Source organism: Camelus bactrianus, chromosome 11, assembly GCF_048773025.1.
Source record: "Camelus bactrianus isolate YW-2024 breed Bactrian camel chromosome 11, ASM4877302v1, whole genome shotgun sequence".
NCBI lineage: Eukaryota > Metazoa > Chordata > Mammalia > Artiodactyla > Camelidae > Camelus > Camelus bactrianus.
The window spans coordinates 74,617,744-74,638,625 of record NC_133549.1 but is presented as its reverse complement, the minus strand read 5'-3'; positions in this window follow the sequence as shown (position 1 = coordinate 74,638,625).

Below are 20,882 nucleotides of genomic sequence, written 5' to 3'. Positions count from 1 at the left end.
GATGGTAAAACAGAAAACAAAGATACTGACTCATTAGTACTAATACAAAATGTTTTACTGTATAAAGCTCATCTAACAATGATAGCGATCCTGTGAAGTAGGTCATCTTATTATGTAGTGTTTGATATTAAAACTAAATATCAGAAATGTGAGGGACATTCAGGTTGGTACAGTTGCGAAGGTCACGAATCAGTATTATCTCTGATACCATTCTTGTGGTCATTGCAGTCCACTGCATTGCCAACAGATTTGACAAGAGAAGAAATAATTTTGAAGAGCTAGTTTAACTTAGGAATATCAAGGCCATAAGAAGATTGTAGCAATACTGAGCCAGAAATATGTAGGAGGGTAGACTGTCTACTCCATAAAAAAAGTACAAGCAGATATGATAATGTTTTGGGTCTTTGTTAGTCTAGAATCCAGTCAGGAAGGATCTGGGAATCAGGAGGACAGAAAGTATCGACACCATGTTTGTGTATATAACATTCTCCCTAATTTGAAAGAGTATGTGCTTTCAGTCAAAAAGACACGTTCGAGTCTTAGTACTATCGTAAATTCGGTATATATTTATGGAGAGTATATTTAAAACATTTGGAGCCTGAATGTTTTCCTTTGTTTAGTAGTGATGATAATACTTAAATGCTGGTACTGTTGTGAATAATCATATAGTGAGCTTTATAGTACTTTACATACTGTAAATTGCTGTCAGTTATGGTTGATTTTATCAGTGGCTTTTACAGCCTAGAACTCTACAGTGTTTATAATCATTCATTTGTCAGTATTTCCATAGGTCTTGTCTATCATGAGGAACTTTGGAACCTTATCTACTCAAGTTCTACCACATTCCAGCTGTGATACCTTAATCAAGCCATTCCGTGTTTGATTACAGATTACTCACCTACAAAGAGGAAAAGTCTGTGTTGATTTCTGTGCATTGGATAAAACAGCCACCTCTCCCAGTCTTGAAGGAATGGTCTTATGTAAAATATGAATCTTACTGTTCGGACCGACCAGGGCTCTTTGTTGTCTTTCAGTTTTTTGTGATTGTCCAAGCCACTTTCTTTGTTCTTAGTGGCTCTCAGTATTTGAGAGAATGCCAGGATCTGCCAGTGTCCCAAGGATCTCAGTCAGCACCTAGATGTAAACTGATTGGAAATGCCGCCATCAGACAGCAGCTTTTAAAGTATACAGATAAACCTCTTTCAAGGAAAGACTTTGAGATGGGCTTTTCTGGCTACTCCCTCTGTGCCGAGCCCTGGAAGGACAGCTGGTTAAGAACTGTTTGTTTGCTATGTACCTGGGGGCCTGTAAAAGCAAGACCCACTGGCCAAAGAACCAGTTGACCAAGAGGTGTGTCTCTTGTGCATCAGCCACTAAAGACTGTACACCAGACATGGGCCCAGACTTCTTCCAGGGTGGTCCAGAGTAAGAATATGAACACAGTGTCCCTGGCCTCTCCTGTCTCCAGGGAGGGTAACGGTCAGCCCCTAAAATGCACTAAATTAGAAGCCTGACCTTTTAGGCAGCAGTTTTTAAAGTATGAAAGCAGATCTTTTCCCAGGGAAGACTGGAAAATGAGTGTTTTTTGCCTGCCTTCTACACACTGAGCCCTGGAGGCTAAACAGAGAGTTCTCATGAGCCATTAGGGACTGTTTCTTTGGTTGTGTTTTCCTTTGGGTCTTGTGGATGAAACCTCATTGACTTTCAGAGCCAGGTGATTTGGGAGTCTGTCCTTCAGGTGGACGTCTTAAAAGTTGGGGTGCCAGATGTTGTGTCCAACCTCTTCACAGCTCAGGGAGAAGCTAGGGGTTGTAAGTTTCTTTCCAACTGCATGTCACTGTGCTAGGATGGGCTTTATGGCAAGAGTGTGTCTCAGCCTTTTCTACCCATTTCTGTGTGGGTGTTATCTCATCTACCTGATGTGTGGAAGCTGCTCAGCTAGTGTCTGGGTTTCTTTCAGAGGGAAATGCTCTGTATGTGGCTCTGTATTTCGTGTGTCTGTGGGGAGAAGTGATTTCAGGATCATCCCATGTCACCCTCTTGGACCAGAACCTTCGTGCATGTTTTTATGAATCCATTGCTTTCTTCTGTATCATATCATTCTTATATTTGCTTCTCTGTATGTAATCTGTCATTTTCCTCTGAGTATCATAAAGATTTCCTTTTATTACTGAACTTAGGCAATTTTTCTGTGATGTGTCCTGGTGTACTTTCTTATACTTTGGGTTTGTTTAGTTTCTTCCATCAGTGAGTTTGTAGATTTCATCAAAATTGTAATTTTTCAGCCATTATTTCTTCAAAAATCTTTTTCTCTTCCACCCACCTCCCCTTCAGGGACTCCAGTTAAATATATATTATGTGAATTGGATTTTTCCCACAGTTTAATTCAAAGTTAACTTTTTCCCAGTATTTATCTTTCTTTGTTTCATTTTGGATTGTTTTCTACTAATGTGAATTTATGTTCACCAATCTTTTTTTTTCCGTAATGATTAAATTACCTCTTAATCTCATACAATGAATTTTTTAATTCCTGACATAGTTTTCATTTCCATAGTTTGATTTTATTCTTTTTTATATTTTCCATTTCACTATGTAATATGTTTATTCTTTCTTCTAGCTTTGTGAGCATGTAGAATAACCATCATAACTGTTTTAATGTCCTTGTCTGCTGTTTCTGTGATTTCATTTCTGGGTTGCTTTTGATTTATTGATTTTTTTTTCCCCCATTGACTAGCTGAAGCTAGAAACCCAACTGAAGCTAGGAAGCCAGTGAGCTTGGTGATGAAATCTATAATGGAACAGTTTCCTGGGATATAGAGCAAGGTAAAGAGCATGGAGACTGGATAGGGAAGGACAAAAATAATTCCCCCCCTTTTTTTGTCTATACAGTAAAACGTCTCTTCAATTTTTTCATAAATTAGTCACCAAGCACCAGATGTTAACTGTTTCAAATGTTGATACTCAGCAATCTTAGAGGTTAGAAATACAGCTTTACAGAATGGCAACTATATTGGTTAACACAGTACTAGAGAGTTTCAGATTTATTTTTAGTACAACATTAAGATAAATTATAAGTCCTGTATTTTTCACTAATTGCTCTAATTTTCTTTATGGTTTCCCATTCTGCTGTGTAGCTAAGAGGAAGAAGGAGTAGGAGCAACATCTATATTTCAGTGCAATCTGAAAAGTCTAATCTGAGCAAAAAGTGTGAAGATTCTCATGTGGTAAATGATAAGGCTTTAATGGATAAAAATACTCTCTGATTTCAGTATCTATGCTCTGCCTTCCTCTGTGTCATTTTAACATGGCCTTTGGATGTATCAAGAAGGAGAATTGGTCAAGCAACCTTCTCATAGTGGAGGGAATACGGGATTCTTTGGTCCTTATGACATTGGGATCTCTGCATTTCTTTTCTGTGATGTGGAAGATTTGGAATGTTCTCTGAGCTGGGACTGTAATATGTGTCTATTCTGCTAGCATTTTCTACTTAAGTCTGTGATTGATGTAATTCGTGATTTGTTTTCTTTTTTTAGTCAACTCTAGATGGTGTTTCCATTTGTTCTGATTTGTTAGCATTGAGTTGTTCTTGGATTTTTCTGGGTGTGTCATGCATGCCATACTTTTGATCAAGCATTACTTTAAATCATGAACTCCACGGTGTCTTATGTACCATCGCCTTATCCTAACCAGTCCATTGGTTCTCACCTCAGTTATCTTCATTGGATTGCCTCAACAGAATGTGGCAAACTCTGTGTCCTCTCTTTGTCACTTGGGAACTAATGATTACTTAAATAAACTATGCTTGGATCCTTACTTGGCCAAAGTATCTTGTAGTAACAAGTTTATTCTGAAGAAACTCAACCCCAAGTTGGTAGAAGGATAGAAATATTTCAACAGGAAGTAGATGAGCAGTCCATTCTGTGCCTACATTTCTTATCAATCTATATGATATACATATACTCTCTAGGACTTCAGTTTGAAGATGAGAGAGAGAAACACACACTTCATTACAATCCTTCATTCTCTATCACTTTTTTTTCTTCATAAAGGCATTTTGTAGGACGTCAAAGGAATTTTTCTTTTTGTTTTTTTTCTAGTCTATCTCGATTTGGAGAGGTAAACTTTAGGTGTCATACTTTCTTTAGGTCGTATTATTCTTTCTGACACTAGCTGACTTTAGCTTCATGGCTTTACTGTAATTATGGGTGAGTGGGACTTAGAGGAGAGACTAACTTAGTGACAGAGAAGCATATTCAAAAAACATGTTAAAAACACTATAACTGTTCTCATAGACATAAAATTAAAATGTGTAAGTGTGTATAAAAACAGTCACTACCTCAATATTAATCCAGAAAGAAAGCAATTAAAAGAACTAGTTTCAAGTGAATCTCGTATTATGATACAGACAGAAGGTTATTGGGAGCTTTTATCAGAACTTTGAATTCACCCTGATTTATGCGGAACACTGACACAGCCAGCTGTGCATATTGTTCTCAATAGCGAATGCTTTTGCAGGATGCAACAGAAACTAACCAGCCTCCTAGGGGAAATGGCACGTATAAATGTGACCAACTGAAGCCGTTCGATCAACCTGATCTTAGTCAAGACAACATGATTAAAAAATTGGAGGAAATATCATTAGGAAAACCTTGTGGAACTTTGAAAAGGTGGTAGTTGTAACTGACATTTGGTGTGTCACAACCATGAGAGTAAGAATGGGGTCATTTTGACTGTGGCGAACTAATATATCTTACACTCTGCCCCAACTTGTTTCTCTTTAGATTCTTCTGATACAGTGCTGGAATTTTGGGGGGCAGTGCATCATAAGGCAGCATAGGTTTGGCATTTGCTGTTTTTTCTCATCTCCCATTCCTCTGATTTTATGAATGCATAAAGTGGCAGCTGTACCATTAAGGCCCATTAAATATCACAACACTATTGCCCACAAGAGACATCCATGCTGATGTTAATTTCCCATGATGTCTACCCCAAGGCAGTCCCGTCTTGCTTCTGACAGCCTCGTGGTTTCTGTTTTATACAACATCTCTTGAAACACATAGAGCAGATGACTCTTAACACTGAGCATGCCTTTAGCCTTTGATATCCCATAGAGTTGGAAGATAAACAGCTGTTTTGGGTTTTCCCCAACTGTTTTATTGCAGCATGCTATAATCTCAGGAATCAGGCATGAATGCGTAGGACTGTTCCAGAAGCCAAGCTCTGTAAAAGACAGCAGGCTGTTTTGAGAATCACTGCTCCTCTCTAACTCTTGTGAATCGCTTCTAAGTCAAAATTGTAATTCTGAGTGGTCTTCTGGATTTCATACTTAAATGGAAATATTTTCAGTCCCTTTTGTTTATCTTAACTCAATTCTTTAGACATGACCAGAGGTAGCAAAAAATTAGAGAAAATATATTAATCAAAGTCGAGAACACTGGGAAAAGAGCAAACTTTCAGGTAAGAGGAAATCAAGCATTCAGTTTGGACATTTAAGTTTGAGCTTCCTATTACAGTCATTCATTATGAAGCAATAGTTACTGGAATAGTAACTGGAACACACAAGCGTCAAGAGCAAAGCAGGAGTCTTGTTATTTCCAGAGAAATATTCCAAGTGTCCCCACATCACTCCATGCTTAGGAGGGTGTGGCCCGGGGTTGAGACTGAGTCGTGAGCAGAATGAGCTCTGGCAACCCGTGTGCTCTTCGGTCCGTCCAGGTGTTTTGCATTGCTAGTCATACCCCATCCTCTGACGCAGCTTACCTCCCAACTGCAGGCTACTCAGTAGGCCTTCCTCCAGTGAGGTGTAAGTGTCTGGTTCTATACAGTAGCCTTGGCTTGAACCTCTCATGTATGTTGGGTCTGAATAGTCTTTGAGTCAGTATTATGTGAAGAATTTGACAGAGTCAAATCCTCAGTACCTCTGAAATTAGAGAAGCACACAAATATGCTATTAACCTTTTCTTTCAGCAATAATAATATGGCAACAACAATAATAGGTATCTGTTATTAAAAATCTACTAAGCATCAGCCTACATGCAAACTATTTCATACACTTACAGTGCTCAAGCCTGACATTGTCCTGGAAAAAATATGAAGCTTCTTAGATGCAAGTGAATGAATAAAACTCAGAACCTAAGATAATATGTCCGCTAGCTTTGGCTGCAAAGCTAAACATGCCACAATGGAAAGCAGTTATTTCATTTAGCTCATGGTCCTTTGGGTCAGCTGAGTGATTTTTCTTGTCTAGGTTGTCTTGACTAATTACCTGGGTCAGGTGGTGAGTCCACTGACAGCCATGCGATTTAGGATAGCCTTGCTTTCATGTCTAGTGTTGGGCAGCTTGTCATCAGGGCACACATGGCCTTTTCTGCAAACTAACTTGAGTTCATTCACAAGGTAGCCTCAGGGCTTTAAAAATGGCAAGCAAGAAAACTCAATGTATAAGCTCTTTCAAACTGTGGCTTGTGCCATGTTTGTTAATGTCCTGTTGGCCAAACCAAGTCACATGCCAAGCCCAGAGTCAGCATAGTAGAGGGCACTCCAAGTGAGTAGCTAGAGGTAAGGGAGCGCTTCAGTCAGTTTTACAATCTACCATAGGCAAAACTACCCTATGAGGTTTTTATTGTTGAATCGACAAGTAGGGATGGGATTGAAGAAGTCAGAGAAGTAATGAGACATTCGACCCTTCAGTATAACTCCAAAAGATGTGGCACAGACAAGCATATTTTCTTCGTGCAAATTATTTAGTCCTGAAAATGGATACATACATGCATTACTTACTCCTTATTTCATACCAGTTTTCTAGATTCTGATGCTGGTTATAGGTGTTCTTATATCGGGAATCCAAAATGTATTGTACTTACTTTGTGACGTTCATCTAAGATTCTAAATTCACATTACATTCATATAAGCAAATAAGATGCAACTTTTTTGTTTTCCCACAATTGATTTGGTTTTCTTTATTTCATTGATTTTGTGTCTTTTCCACATTCCATTGCCCCCTTACTGACTTTTAAATGCTTATTTACCTTTCATAAAGACTTTTCTTTCTTTTCTTGATTAATATTGAGTCAATTTATGAATGAGATTGAATGTCCAACAATTTATTAAGATAAATATAGGACTCAAATTGATGTTTCACGTAATGCCATAAACATTCAGAACTACAACATATGTAATATTATCACTACTCTTTCTTCCTTTTGTGGGTAGAAAAATACTTATTTTTATATACTCAAGCCTTTTAAGTAACTACCTTCTCAGAAGTGTTTGTTCTCTTCCCCTCTCTCTCCCTCTCTCTTTCTGTATGTGTGTTTCTGAAGTATTGATAGTCTTATTTCAAATCCATTTCAGTTCCTCGGGTTGGCACAAACCATCATCAATCATAGTTAAGTACTAAGATTTACATTCAGGGCACCGTGATGAGCTCCTTGGCCCAACTTTTATATTTAAGAGTCTGTCATTCAGCAGATAATTCCAATGTAGAATCAATCAGCATTTATCAAGTGCTCACCATGTGCCTGGCACCATGTTTAGTACTTTCACAGTTCTAACCAAATAACAACTCATTATCATGTTGTCTTCATCTATATTCACCTCATCATTGAAGAAGCTTGTATTCAAAAGGTTACTTGTCTTCCTCATGGAAGGACAGAATTGATCGGGAATATCTGAAGAAATGTATATTGAAGACATCAAGCTATTGAATACTCTTTATTATAGGACACTGATTGATTTCTTACTTCTTTTTAAGTTGTCACCAAGATAATTGGAGTGGGAAACATGTAAGCTAGGAGAAGGCTTAGACTAAAAGAAATGGCCTTCTGGAGGAGCTTCACCTAAGTTTCTTTCCCTTTGGCTGTAATTTGGTCCCACTGGTTATATAATGGGAAGGAGTACCCTAACTTAGGTAGATGAGTCTCTGCACTAGCCACATGGTAGACAAGTTCTGACATAGAAACTTAATTCAAAGCGAAAAATTATGCAAAAAATGAAAGGTCTCTATGAGAAAGCGGCAGTGTCACAAACCTAAGTTTGGAAGGAAATACGTGAAACCTTTTTAATTGCAGGTGAATGCGTCAGCTTAAGAGTTACAGCCCAGTTGTAATGGATCCATGTAAGAACTTTACTTCTTTGGAGGGTGGAAGCTGATTACCCTTTGAGCTTCCAGAGTGGTGCTAACACTTGGGTATTGTTCTTTCCAGCTTCATATTCAAGATTTGAAAAGCTGTCTTATAGTAAAGCAAATATTTGCTGCTCTTAACTGGTTAAATTGTGTGACTAAATTATAATGTCGCAGCACAAAACTCATGCCTGCAAACTCTCTTTCCATTGCTCTTTCCCTTCCCTCTTTCTCTTTCTCTCTCTTTCCCCTCTTCCCTTTCTCCTCTCTCTCTCACACACATACAAACACACACATAGACAGAGACACAAGTAGCACGAGTTTAATGAAGAAAGCTGAACAAGTGTGCTTAATTTTCAGTAAGATGAGTGGATGGCATTACTTCTCTGTAAAAAAAAAAAAACAAACAAGAAACTGTTAAGTATGATGATGAGATGAAAAAGAGACTAAAGAAATGAAGGAGTGCAAGATGGTTTTGCCATCCTCACAAATGCTTCCACACTGCCATTTTGGACTTCCTTTATATAATGAATATTTTAACTCTCATTTTCCACTTGAAATATTCATTCTGTGTAATGCGAGTAATTCTTGCTGGCCAAACCTGACTTTCCCCAAGATATCTGAAATCTGACTCTGTGTGTGTCTATTCTCTGTGTGTATATATATGCACCTGTGCACTTTCTATTTTAATCATATTAATCACCGTAATTTTAAGATCAAGAGATAAAAATATTGCCCTGTTTTTCACTTCCAGTCATTATGTTCTCAACTTGAAAAAAAATCTTTTTAAATTGCCCATGTGATTGATCTATGTGATGGTCTTCTTCTCCTTATTACTGTGATTTACTGGTGTCTCCAGTCATTTCTCTTCATTCTTCAAAACTTTGGAATTGGTTATATGTTCCAAAATAGGGAAGACTGGATGCATTGATTGACTTTTGTCCACAAAAAAAATTCCCACCGAATAGGGAAATCTAATAAAAGATTATCCAAGTGATGTTGAAATCCTAAAGAACTAAGCCAATAGTGTAAAAGGAAAACCAAAAATGTAAGGGGTGAAAGGGCTGTAAGACACTGGGAAACAGGTAAGAGCAAGAAAAACTGCTAAGTGGAGGTGGAGAGCCTAAGAGGAGGTTTGTAAGTCAGCCCTCTACAGGGTCTGAAGTCCCATGCAGACTAACTGTGTGCACCTGGAAACCTCAGGTGACCTCGGAGGTGTTGTCAGTGTCTTCAGGTAACAAAAGCAAACGAAGTACCCATCCTCCTGTCAGGACCCAAAGTACTTTCAAAAAGAAAATAAGAATCCATAGTCAAATCACAAAACAGGGAAGTTACGACATGACTGAAGACAAAATCATTGACCTTTTAGTAATAAATAGTGAAGATAATTGGGATGAAAAAAGTTTGAAGAGTTTGTGGCTAAAGAATTATAGGAAAATGTGAAAGACACAAATCCTGAGATCCAAAAATATCTAGCAAAGTCCAAGAAAGATAAAGAAAAATAAAGCCAGACACATAGCATAGTGAAGGAGAAAAACCCCAAAGAAAAAGAGAAAATCTTGAAGGAACCAGGGAGGTAAGGCAGATCACCGCAAGAAAAAGCAGTTAGACTGAAAGCTGACCTTAACAGCAGCAATTACAGAAGCCAGAAGAGGACACAGTAATATAGTTAATGTGTTGGGAAGAAAATGACTCTGTACCCAGTAAATGGTCTTTTATGAATGAAGAGGAAAGAAGTACGTTTTCAAGCAAGCCAAATCCGAGAGAGTTTATCATCCTCCCACCTCAGATAAACAAAAGAAAACTCTCCAATAAAAATTCCAGAGGGTATACTGGAGAGCAGTAGTACTCAACCAGGGGCAGTTCTGTCCCACAGAGGACATTTGGCCATATCTGGATACATTTATGGTTGTCACAACTGAGGAAGGAATACTAGTGGCCTCTAATAAGTACAACCCAGGGATGCTGCTGAACACTCTGCAGTACACAGGACAACCCTCCGCAGCAATGAATTATCCGACCCAAAATGTCAATAGTGCTGAGGCCAAAAAACCCTTTTCTAGGGAACAGAAGAAGGTCTAGGATGGGAAGTTAGAGATATAATAAGGAATATTAAGTAAAGATTATTGGGAAATAATGTAGATCAACCTACACCAACATCTAATATAATACATTTAATTGATGAGAGGAAAGCGTTAGTCGTTTTCCTTTTTTAGATGCCTGATGTCATCACCAACAGAAGTGTTAGTCAACACTCATATGTTAGTAGTGAGTAACTAGTTTTAAAGTTTTCAAGTCTCTGTTTTTCAGAAGCAAAATAAATTGAATAGCTTTAGACATTATTGACCACGCAAAGTAGAATAGTTAAGGCTTACAACTCAAAGCAAAAACCAGGCGAAAGTAGCATAATTATGAAAAAGAAAAAAAAAATCAGGCAAGAAAAAAATCACTACAAATAGAAATCACCATTAGGCCACAAATAAAACTTCTCACAGGAGGTGTCTATGTTGGCTCTCTCCATCTCTTCACAGGCCACTCAATCTTGACCTATATCAATTTCCCCAATTCTCTTTTAATAAGTCACCAGTAATCATCATGCTACTTAATCTAATGGGCCTTTTACTATCTTCATATCTGACCTTTAATTACATTTGCATTTTTGACTGATCCCTTCTTCGAATGTTCTCCTCGTATGTATCATATAACTTCACATTTCCCTGGCTTTTCTCCAACCTCTGTCTCAAGACACACCATCTCAATGTAATTCTTTCTTCTCAATTTGGGGTCTAGATGCCTGTGTTCCTCAGAGCTGAGTTATGTGCGCTTCTCGCACCCTAACACTCTTAATTGCTACCCAAGTTCATCTACTTCCATGGCTTCGGTTACCACCAATTTACTGAAATTTACAAATATATATTTTCAGGCCAGATTTACTCTGAGCTCTAGACCAGTATATTATTCTTAATATAACTTCTTTCCTGGGATGTCTGAGAGGCATGTCAAAATCAACATGTGTAACATCAAACTCATTATCTTCTTCCCCTCAAATCTAATCTTCATGCAGATTTTCTTGCCTCAGTAAAGTAACATAGTGTTATAAACCAGGCTCTTAGGATTCACACTTGACCTTCCCTCTTCCTTATTCCCCATAATCTGTGATCCAGTTCTATCAGTGTTGGATAGATGTAGCCCTAAAGGGAAATTCCTAGTCATTTCCAGCAACAACTCCTTCCTGCCCTGAAGAAATGTAATCTAAGTAAAGGAGTACTTGCTATTATAAATCAGGCTTCAAGTTAATTCCTCCTTCCAACTGAATCACTCTTCTTAAGTCTTTATAATAGTGAAGTTCTAAAGTCACCATTGACTCTTGCTCTTAACCATGTTTCAAATTTATTCTCTACATTAAACCCAAAAAGATCTAATAATAATACAAAATCTATCATGTCCCTTCTAACCTTAAAATCCTTCACTGGATTTCCACTGCTATTAGAAAGAAAAAGACCTCCAAAGATTAACGTAGTCTACACATAGGGTCCAAACGCATCCCTGACCTGTAGTCTAACCACATCACTAGTTTTAACTTAATAGCACTCAGTATCTTATTCTGTGACTTAGCCAAACCAAACTAGTTTTAACCATCTTAAGTTACCTTTCTACTGCTCACATCAAGCATTTTATGGGCTACTCTTTGTGGCTGGTAAGAGACTTAATACTTCCATCATCAAATTGATCCTTTAAATCACATCATAAGCAGTAAATTTTCAGAGAATACTTCTTTAAATCTGCAGTTTAAGTTATTTTCCCCCTGTTGTAAACCCCCTTACATGCTTTTGATAGAATTTATTAAAATTCTATTTAGATAATTAAATACGGTTGACTAATGTTCACCCACTAGAGGGTAAGCTCCCTGAGAGAATGGACCAAGTCTGTCCAACTCATTGCAGGTTTAATGTTTAACAGTATCTTATTTATGGTGGATCTTCAATAATGATTTGTTTGATAAATACATGAAACAATAGATCAGATCTGCATATTGATCTTCTCTTAATTCTTCCAGGTGGTGTGTTCTACAACTAGCTACTCTAAGAGTAAAGAATTTAACTCCTAAAAACAAAGAGTGAATACTATCATTAAATGTCAGGGAGCCATCTAAATCCAAGTTTAGGAAATGAAAGTCTCTAATGAAAACAGAATCTTCCAAGACATAAGTCTGCTGAAAGATACATTCAATTTAAATTAATACACAGAATACAGTGTTTCACTCTGAAGAATACAGACTCTGCTAGTGTTACTGCACTCGGATCTTCACTGGGAACAAAGAGCCCTTGGTTTATATTTGCATAATAAAAGGGCTCCCTGAAATGTGTCTTCCAGAACAAAGGGACATTATGCTAGAGCGGAAAATTTCAAATTTAATGTAGAAGGTAGATATTGGTAGACATTTTGAAACTTCAGTTTTCTCTAATACTGGCCTTCAGTCATCTTGAGGTTTACTAGTCACGCACAGGAGGGTCTCATACAGAGGATGTGTACCAATGTGTGCACAGCTGTATATATTTTAACACACTCGTGTGGGTGTGTGACCATGTATCTTATTGTGTATGGCTTTGTACACATATGCATGGTATGGGCATGTGATCCCATATGTGAATGTGTTTTTGTGTGTGCCGTGTATGTGTCAAGTATAGAAGTGGGTCTGCAGCAGTGTGTTGATAGAGCTCATCTATAGGTATTAAGAGTACTGTTGATTTTTTTTTCTGCTTTAAAAAATTTTTCTTTAAAGTGGTCGTGTGTCGCTTAGGTAAACATTAAAACTATTTCCAAATGTTAAGAAAAATTCATTGAGTGAAAGCGTCCATCAACAAGCTAATTGGGATGAGTGACATTTATGTAGCAATGGAACAGATTTATCTCAGGACCTCTTTCAGCAGTTAGTCTCTTCCTTTGGAGATGGCCTCTATCATCAGCTTTCATTATGAAAATTCTAAAAGGTGCATTGGTAAAACTCAGTTCCCACATCTTGCCTAAAACCACCTATCTTTCTTAATTTTCCATTCCAAATATTTAAACTCTCTCAATTTTCCTTCCACTTCTCCCCTAGAGTTTTGCATCCTGCTTCATTAGTAAGAGTTTATTAAAAGATTTACATCCACTACCTTGTGAAACAGGCAATTTACATTTCCAGTGAACAACTCTGTAGGTAAATTTCTTCCCCAGACTCAACATCCCTTACAAAATTCAGAAAACTTTCTTATATTCATACTCTCAGTTCTTCTTAGTATCTGTTAAAGCTGCACTAAAACCTGCTTTTGAGGGAGGTGAGCCTCCCTACAGAGAGCTGGAGCTTCTGGAACTTGTGGGTAGTCTGCATATACTCACAGTGAGGCTCAGTGAGGAGTGGCATGCTTTCCACCACAGTATTTCTCTCAACATTCTGCCTTTCCTCCACTTTTGGATTCAAGGTCTCATTTCATGTTCATGTTTCACGCTTTCTACTTCAGTAAGAATGGAAAGAGAGCTTTTAGTCACTTTTTTTTTTTTAAGCAGGACTAACCTCAGCTTCCTCTGTTGTTCAGCTTTCTCTCTTGTTCAAAATGCATGATAATATTTGAAACAACAAGTGTCTCATGGAGAGTTTAAAATAGTAGAATGAACATGTGAATTTAATTTTACTGTCTCCAGAAAACCACCTGACAATACAGTAAAGTGATTCTTTTCTAAAGGTATAAATTGACTAGGATGGAGAGAAAAAAAGAAGAATGAGAAGAAAATCATAACACAATTTTGGAAGTTAGAAAACATGTGAAGAATTGTTACCTGTTGTATAATAAAGAATTTGACTGGGCTTTGTCCTTGGTTCCTGGGAGGAAAATTCTAAAACTGTTGGAATTTCCCAAGTGAAATAATTGCCTTCATTATTCATGTACACCTGAGATGACAGCAGAATTTTTGTTAATGTGGTGACTCACGACAGGCCCATAGATCCCTGGATAGCTCTTAGATGGAGACTGGTCACCAGAGACATCAAGTGTGTGATTGCAAAGATGGGATTTTGAGCTAGCCTAACAGGGATGGGAACTGGAGATTGAGTTCAGTCACGCTGTCAGTGAGTTAATCAATCACACCTAAACTATGATATCCCACATTCTGGATTGCTGTTTGGTGAACACATCCATATGCCTGGAGGGTGATTTACCCTGGTTCCATGTGGAGAGGCATGGAAACTCTGCATTCTGTGTGCCTTATTGTGTTCCAAGCACTGTAAGGTAGTTGTTTCTAGTCCTGTTTTTTTAGATTAACAAAAGCACATTAATCAAATGGCTGATAACATTGCTAAGAGTGGAGTCTGTCTTCCTAGACTCTAAAGCTTATTCTTCTTGATTGATTTATGTTTTTTCTGGTTCCCTTGAATATGATCAATAAGTATCTATTGATGTAATAAATAGGATTTAATTTTATCAAGTATGCTTCCTTAACAAGAATTTCAAATTGTTTTCTTTGTCAGAATACTAGAGCTCTATAGATTATCTATGAGATTGTAGCATTAGTGAAGAATGATATATTCCACTGGGTGATATTTTGTTATTCTGAAGCGAAATAAATGATCCTTTCAATTTATTTGTTCTTTAAAAACAGATTTTAAATTCTCAAAAGATTATTTGTTTCAATTCCTTTAAGACCAAAGGAGAGTTTATTTCCCACACTATATTAGAAGTGATACTAAAACATTTTAGGGCAGTAAGCAACATTGCTGAGAAATGTTATAAGTATAACTTACTATGTAACAGGAAGAACTCTTAGATTGTTTCGTGTCCTTATAACTAATTAAAAAACATTAAACCTTAACAATACATCTAAATATTTGTGACTAAAAGTAAGAGCAGCAGCACTGATGCTGGCTATTTTTTGCCAGCTCACCTTAGAAGCTTCCATTTATTTGCCTAGAATGAAATATCTTGGAAGAAAGACACTCAAGAAATATCCTTATTCCTTAAAATAACAAGTGATCCATATGAATACCACCAAGACAATAAAATAAGTCTTGCTAATAAATAGAGTATTTTCTTGTTTTTGTTTAAAATAGTCAAAGAAAACAAGTGGCTTTGTAAAATCTAAAATGCGAAACACTTTGAGAAAAGTTGTGTTGTCACTGTAAACAAATGACTTTAGCAATACACTGCTGTTGAGTGGAAGTTCCTTGTTAATAGGCATGAGGAACCTTTCTTAGTTGGTGGGGCTCTGGCAGCAACGATTACAGACCAGGGAAACCCATGTGCTGTTCAGAGAGGTGACAGAAATTCAGCCAAGAAGATATGGAAACAACCAAAAATCATGGAAATGTACAGGTTTGACCGCTTGCAGCCCTTGCAGATACTGTGATAAATATGCCCTCAGAAAACAAACAAAAAACCCCAGCAAAAATATAAGACACTTTGGGTCTCTAAAAGCCTCCTACCCTGGATAGCTGTCAAACAGGGATTGGCAGAGCATCTTAAGGCAACAGATACCCAATCTCTGAAAGTACAGATTGCCTCCTGGTGAGATCCATTTGCACTCAAGGGAGTAAGCATTGCCATTAAGTAGAGCTTTTACTATATCACATCAATAGCGAGCATTTTGCTATTTGTACAGTGCCAACAACCAAGGTTTTGCAAATCTTTTAGACCTTGGTAACATCCATTCTTAGTTTTTTTTTTCTTTATTTTATAGCTATGCATTTGGCAAGTGGCTGTAATCAATTTTCCAAGTGAAAATAGTAAATGCTTTACTTTGTGTATAAAGATGAGTTTTGTGTTTGGAGGCATTTCTCACAACAAATAGGAATGATTCAAGTTGAATCATTTTTAGCTCTCCTACTTGACTTTTTTATGCACTGGTAAACATCTATAGTCTCACTATTGATTTGCCTAGGATGCCCAGGCTCTAAAAACATTTACTCTACCTTCCAGGGGGTCATAGTTTATACAATCATACATACAGCAACTGTATGTAAAAGTTCTGTGCCAATTACTATGAGATGTCAAAAGGGTACCAAAAACAATGGCTAAGTCTGGGAAAGTTTCATAAAAAAGTGTGCATTTGAAACAGGTTTTAAATAATTAGTAGAAATACATATCTAACGGTGAATGGGATTAACATTTATAAACATGTGTATCCTCTCTGTGCTACAGGGTTTGTTTAAGCTAGTTTTGCTAATTTTATGACAACCCAATGAGGAATCTTTGTCTCCATTTTAAAATTAGGGAACAAAAGTTCAGATGGGATAACTAAAAAGTATGTATATAACTTGATGGAAAAGTGGCAAAGCAGAGATTAAACTCAGATTCTCTCAGATCAGTTAGGGTTCCTGGAAATTTCCACAGTTGGAAAAATATAGTCCTCAGTTGTATCTGATGATCTCTTAAAATTAATCAGAATCACGTATAGAACATCCCAAATATGGAATACAAAATTAAAATGGGTAGTTGTGCAAACATGATCTTCATATAAGTCGGTTATGTTTGTGTGTTTGAACTACTTCAATATTAAATTGAACACTTTATTAGCAACATCAAAAAATAAGTCTGTGGAATGGGCTTACAGAGAAATTCAGGATCAATGAAGAAATATATACCCTTTGAAGTATATCAGGGTAAAATTCCCCATAAAAGTTTAAAGACAAGAAGTAAAACAAAATAACATTAGACGTCTCATTTGAAACAAGAGCTACAAGATCATGGAACATCACAGTGTATAGACTGAAGAATAGAGTGATCAGCCAGAATTTCACTGATGTGTGAAGATAGATTAGGATACTTTTGGAAATAAAAAGTTCCAAAGACCACATATTTGTCTCATCTCAAGATCAATTAATCTTTGGTTAAATGTGGATAGAAAGTGATGATGTGATTGGAAATTTGGGTTTGGTAAGAATTTTTTTCACTAAAGAGTAAATGCTAAGAAAATTTTAGTAATAACCTGTAACCAAAGTTTTAAATTGTCTCTTTGTGAAAATATACAAGCTTCTGAGATGCATTTAGAATTTGATAGTTTAAGTAAATAAATATTAATAGAGAATCTGAGTAATAAATCGACTAGCATTTACATAAATTATATAGCTATAGTGAACCATTTAATTACTACAGAGAGAAAAATTACACTTTTCTTCTACTTATGGAAATGTTTTTCTTTTGAACTAACTCTGTACTTATCTAGAAAGGAAATCCTAATAAATCTCAAATCATATATATTTTATTAGCCATATTCTCTGATTTGTCAAATAAAAATAAAATTAGTGATAGATGACAAAAAACAACTACATGGAAATTAAGAAATGCTTTCCTAGTTGATATCAAGTATGAAGAGAAAATTCAAGAAATGTATATAGAAAATACAAAATGTATATAATATAATGAAAAGGAAAACATTTCATAAGAATACCTGAGATAGCTAAAGCTGTACTCAAAATTTATAATATTATATCCTGGAATTCTTTGGAATTATGGAAGTAAGACCAAAAACATGAAACAGGAAATCAACTTAAGGAATTAGAAAAAAATAAAGATATATATAAAATAAGTAAAGTTATGAATATTAACACTGAAATCTATAAAAATAAAAAATAGTAAAAAAAATGAAATCAAAAGTTGATTTTCAAAAAGTGGGTCAGCAAACTAAAGGCTGAGGGAAACTGAAGTTTTATAATATATTTTATATTAGTGAGACAATACAAAACAAAATATTAAAAATTAGAAATTTTAACCATAAGTATTGAAAAATTGAAAAGACTTGGAATACTGTATAAAAGATGGGAGTATGTTAGTACTAAGAGTATTGCATGATTTTTTTTTAAACAAAATATAATGTACTTGAATTTGGTCTAAGAAACAGTAGCAAAAGGATGATAATGAAGTTATGTTATGTGTAATTTGAAAACCTGACTAAAGATTTCTCATTAACGTAACACTATGTAGTTTTGTATAGTGATAGTTTATTCATTACAAATAATGGATAGAAGTTGATTGTAACAATAGATCACACAATTTATCCATTCTACTGTAGGTAGATACTAGATTTCCAGTAATTGTTGCAGATGATGTGGTGATCATTCAGTGTGAACTCAATTTATCAGGCCCGTTTTCCTTGCTCTCTTCCTAAAAACTCATATATTCCCTTTTAGATTGTTCAAATCTTTATCTGAACAATGAGTACATTCTTGTTTTACATGTATGCAGTTAAAGGGTTATTTTGATGACCTGATGCCTCTACATTCCTATCCTCCCCAATACAGAAAAGCAGGCCCTCAAGAGACATGAGAAAAATAAATCCTGACATATTATGGTGAAATAGAAAAACATCAAAGCAAAGTGAAAGCTCCAAAAAATCCCATAAAGTAGAGAACACATTAAAAGGAAATGAGGCATACTGAAGCAGGCTTTCAACAGCAACAATAGACGTAAGAAGACAAAATAATTCTTTTAAAATATCAAAGGAAATAGTGCAGAAATTGAAAATTCATATAGCATATACCTTATTTTTCCAGCTTTATTAAGATATAATTGACATACAATATTGTGTAAATTTAAGGTTCACAACTTGTTGATTTGATACATTTATATGTTGCAAAATGATTATTACTCTAGCTTTTGTTAACATCTCTATCATATCACATAATTATTGTTTCTTTTTTTGTGGTGCGAACATTTAAGATTTAATCTTAGCAACTTTCAAGTATGTGATACAGTACTAGTAACTCTAATCAGGATACTATACATTAGATCCCCAGAACTTATTGATCTTTTAACTGTAAGTTTGTATCCTTTTATATCACTATGCCCCTCCCTCTGCCAGCCCCTGGTGATCACAATTCTATTGTTTCTATGAGTTCAGCTTTTTAAGATTCCACATAAAAGTAATGTCATATAAATTTGTTTTCCTCTGTCTGACTTGTTTCACTTAACAGAATGTCCTCAAAGTCCATCCATATTGCCCCAAAAGGATTTCCTTCTTTCTCATGACTGAATAATATTACATTGGTATGTATTTATATACCACATCTTTATCCATTCATCCATTGATAAACACTTAGGTGGTTTCCGTATCTTTGCTGTGTGAATAATGCGACATGAACATGGGAGTGCAGGTATACCTTTGTGACAGTGTTTTTATTTCTTTTGGGTATATACCCAGAAGACAGATTGATGGATCATATGGCAGGTCTACTGTTAATTTTTTGAGCAGCTTCTATGTTGTTTACCATAATGGCTGTACCAAATTGCATTCCCATCAACAGTGTAATAAGATTCCTTTTTTCCACACTCTCTCCAGCACTGATTGTTTCTCTTTTTGATGATAGCCATTCCCAAAGCTGTGAAATGATGTCTCATTGTGGTTTTTGACTTGCATTTCCCGGATGATTAGTGATGTTGAGCACCTTTTCTTGTGCCCATTGGTCATTTGTGTACTTCTTTGGAAAAATGTGTTCAAATTCTCTGCCCACTTTTTAATCAGATTGTTTGGCTTTTTTGCTTTTGAGTTGTATTGGCTTCTATATATTTTCTTTATTACAGCCTTATCAGTTTGCAAATATTTTCCGCCATTCTGCAGGGTACCTTTTTTTTCTTGCTCCATATAATCAAAGAGATCAAAGGCTGCCTCTCAATTGTGTTAATTGTTCTCTTTGCTGTGCAGAAGCTTTTTTAGTTTGATATAGTCTCACTTAATCAATTTTTGCTTTTGTTGCTTATGTTTTTCATGTAAGATCCAAAAATTCATTGCCAAGATCAATGTCAGGAAGTTTTTTCCTTCATGTTCTTCTGTAAGTTTTAAGGTTTTCGGTCTTATGTTTAAGTCTTCAATCCATTTTGAGTTAATTTTTGTGAGGGTGTGAGATAGGGTCCAATTGAATTTTTCTGCATGTGAGTACCCAGTTTTCCCAAAACCGTTTATTGAAAGGCTTTTCATTCCCCATTTAGTAGTCTTGACCCCCTTGTCATATAATAGTTGACTGTATATTTGGGGGGTTATTTCTGATTTTTGAATTTTATTACATTGTTCTATGTGTCTTTTTTTTTTTTTTGCCAGTATACACTGTTTTGATTATTATAGCTTTGTATTATAGTTTGAAATTGGGAAGTGCAGTGCCACAAATTTTGTTTGTCTGGCTGTTTTGTAGTTTCCTGTTCTTTCGTCCTCATTTACTACCTTCCTTGTGAACTGATAATTTTCTGTAATGATATGCTTTGACTCTCTTCTCTTTATCTTTTGTGAGTTTACTATAGGTGTTTGCTTTGTGGTTACCATGTGGCTTTAAAGAACATTTTCTAGATACAACTCTTTACTTTATCTTGATGTCAATGAAAATTCAATTAACTATCAAGTTAAAAAAAGGAATTTTAGTCAAGCCAAACTGAGGATTATAACCTGGGGTGCAGATTCTCAGAAAGTTCTGAGAATTTTTCTCCCTGTTAGAAGTCAAACGCATAGTTGTATACATTGAGACAAAGGATTGTATGTCAAAATGACATTCATATTGATATTTTATATAAAGTTCACCAAGGGTACATAGTTAAGGTGAGCACATACAAAGTAAGCAGCCAGTTGCCCACTACAGAGCGGGCTCCATCCCCTCTCAGCCATGATCTGCAGCTCCTGGAAAACACTGTCAGACAATTATTCACAATGGAAAAAGCTTTTGTGGAAGTCTTGATTTCCAGAGACGTTCCAAGACACAGTTGGATCAAAACAATATGGGTTTGAACACACTGCAGTGGGCAAGAGG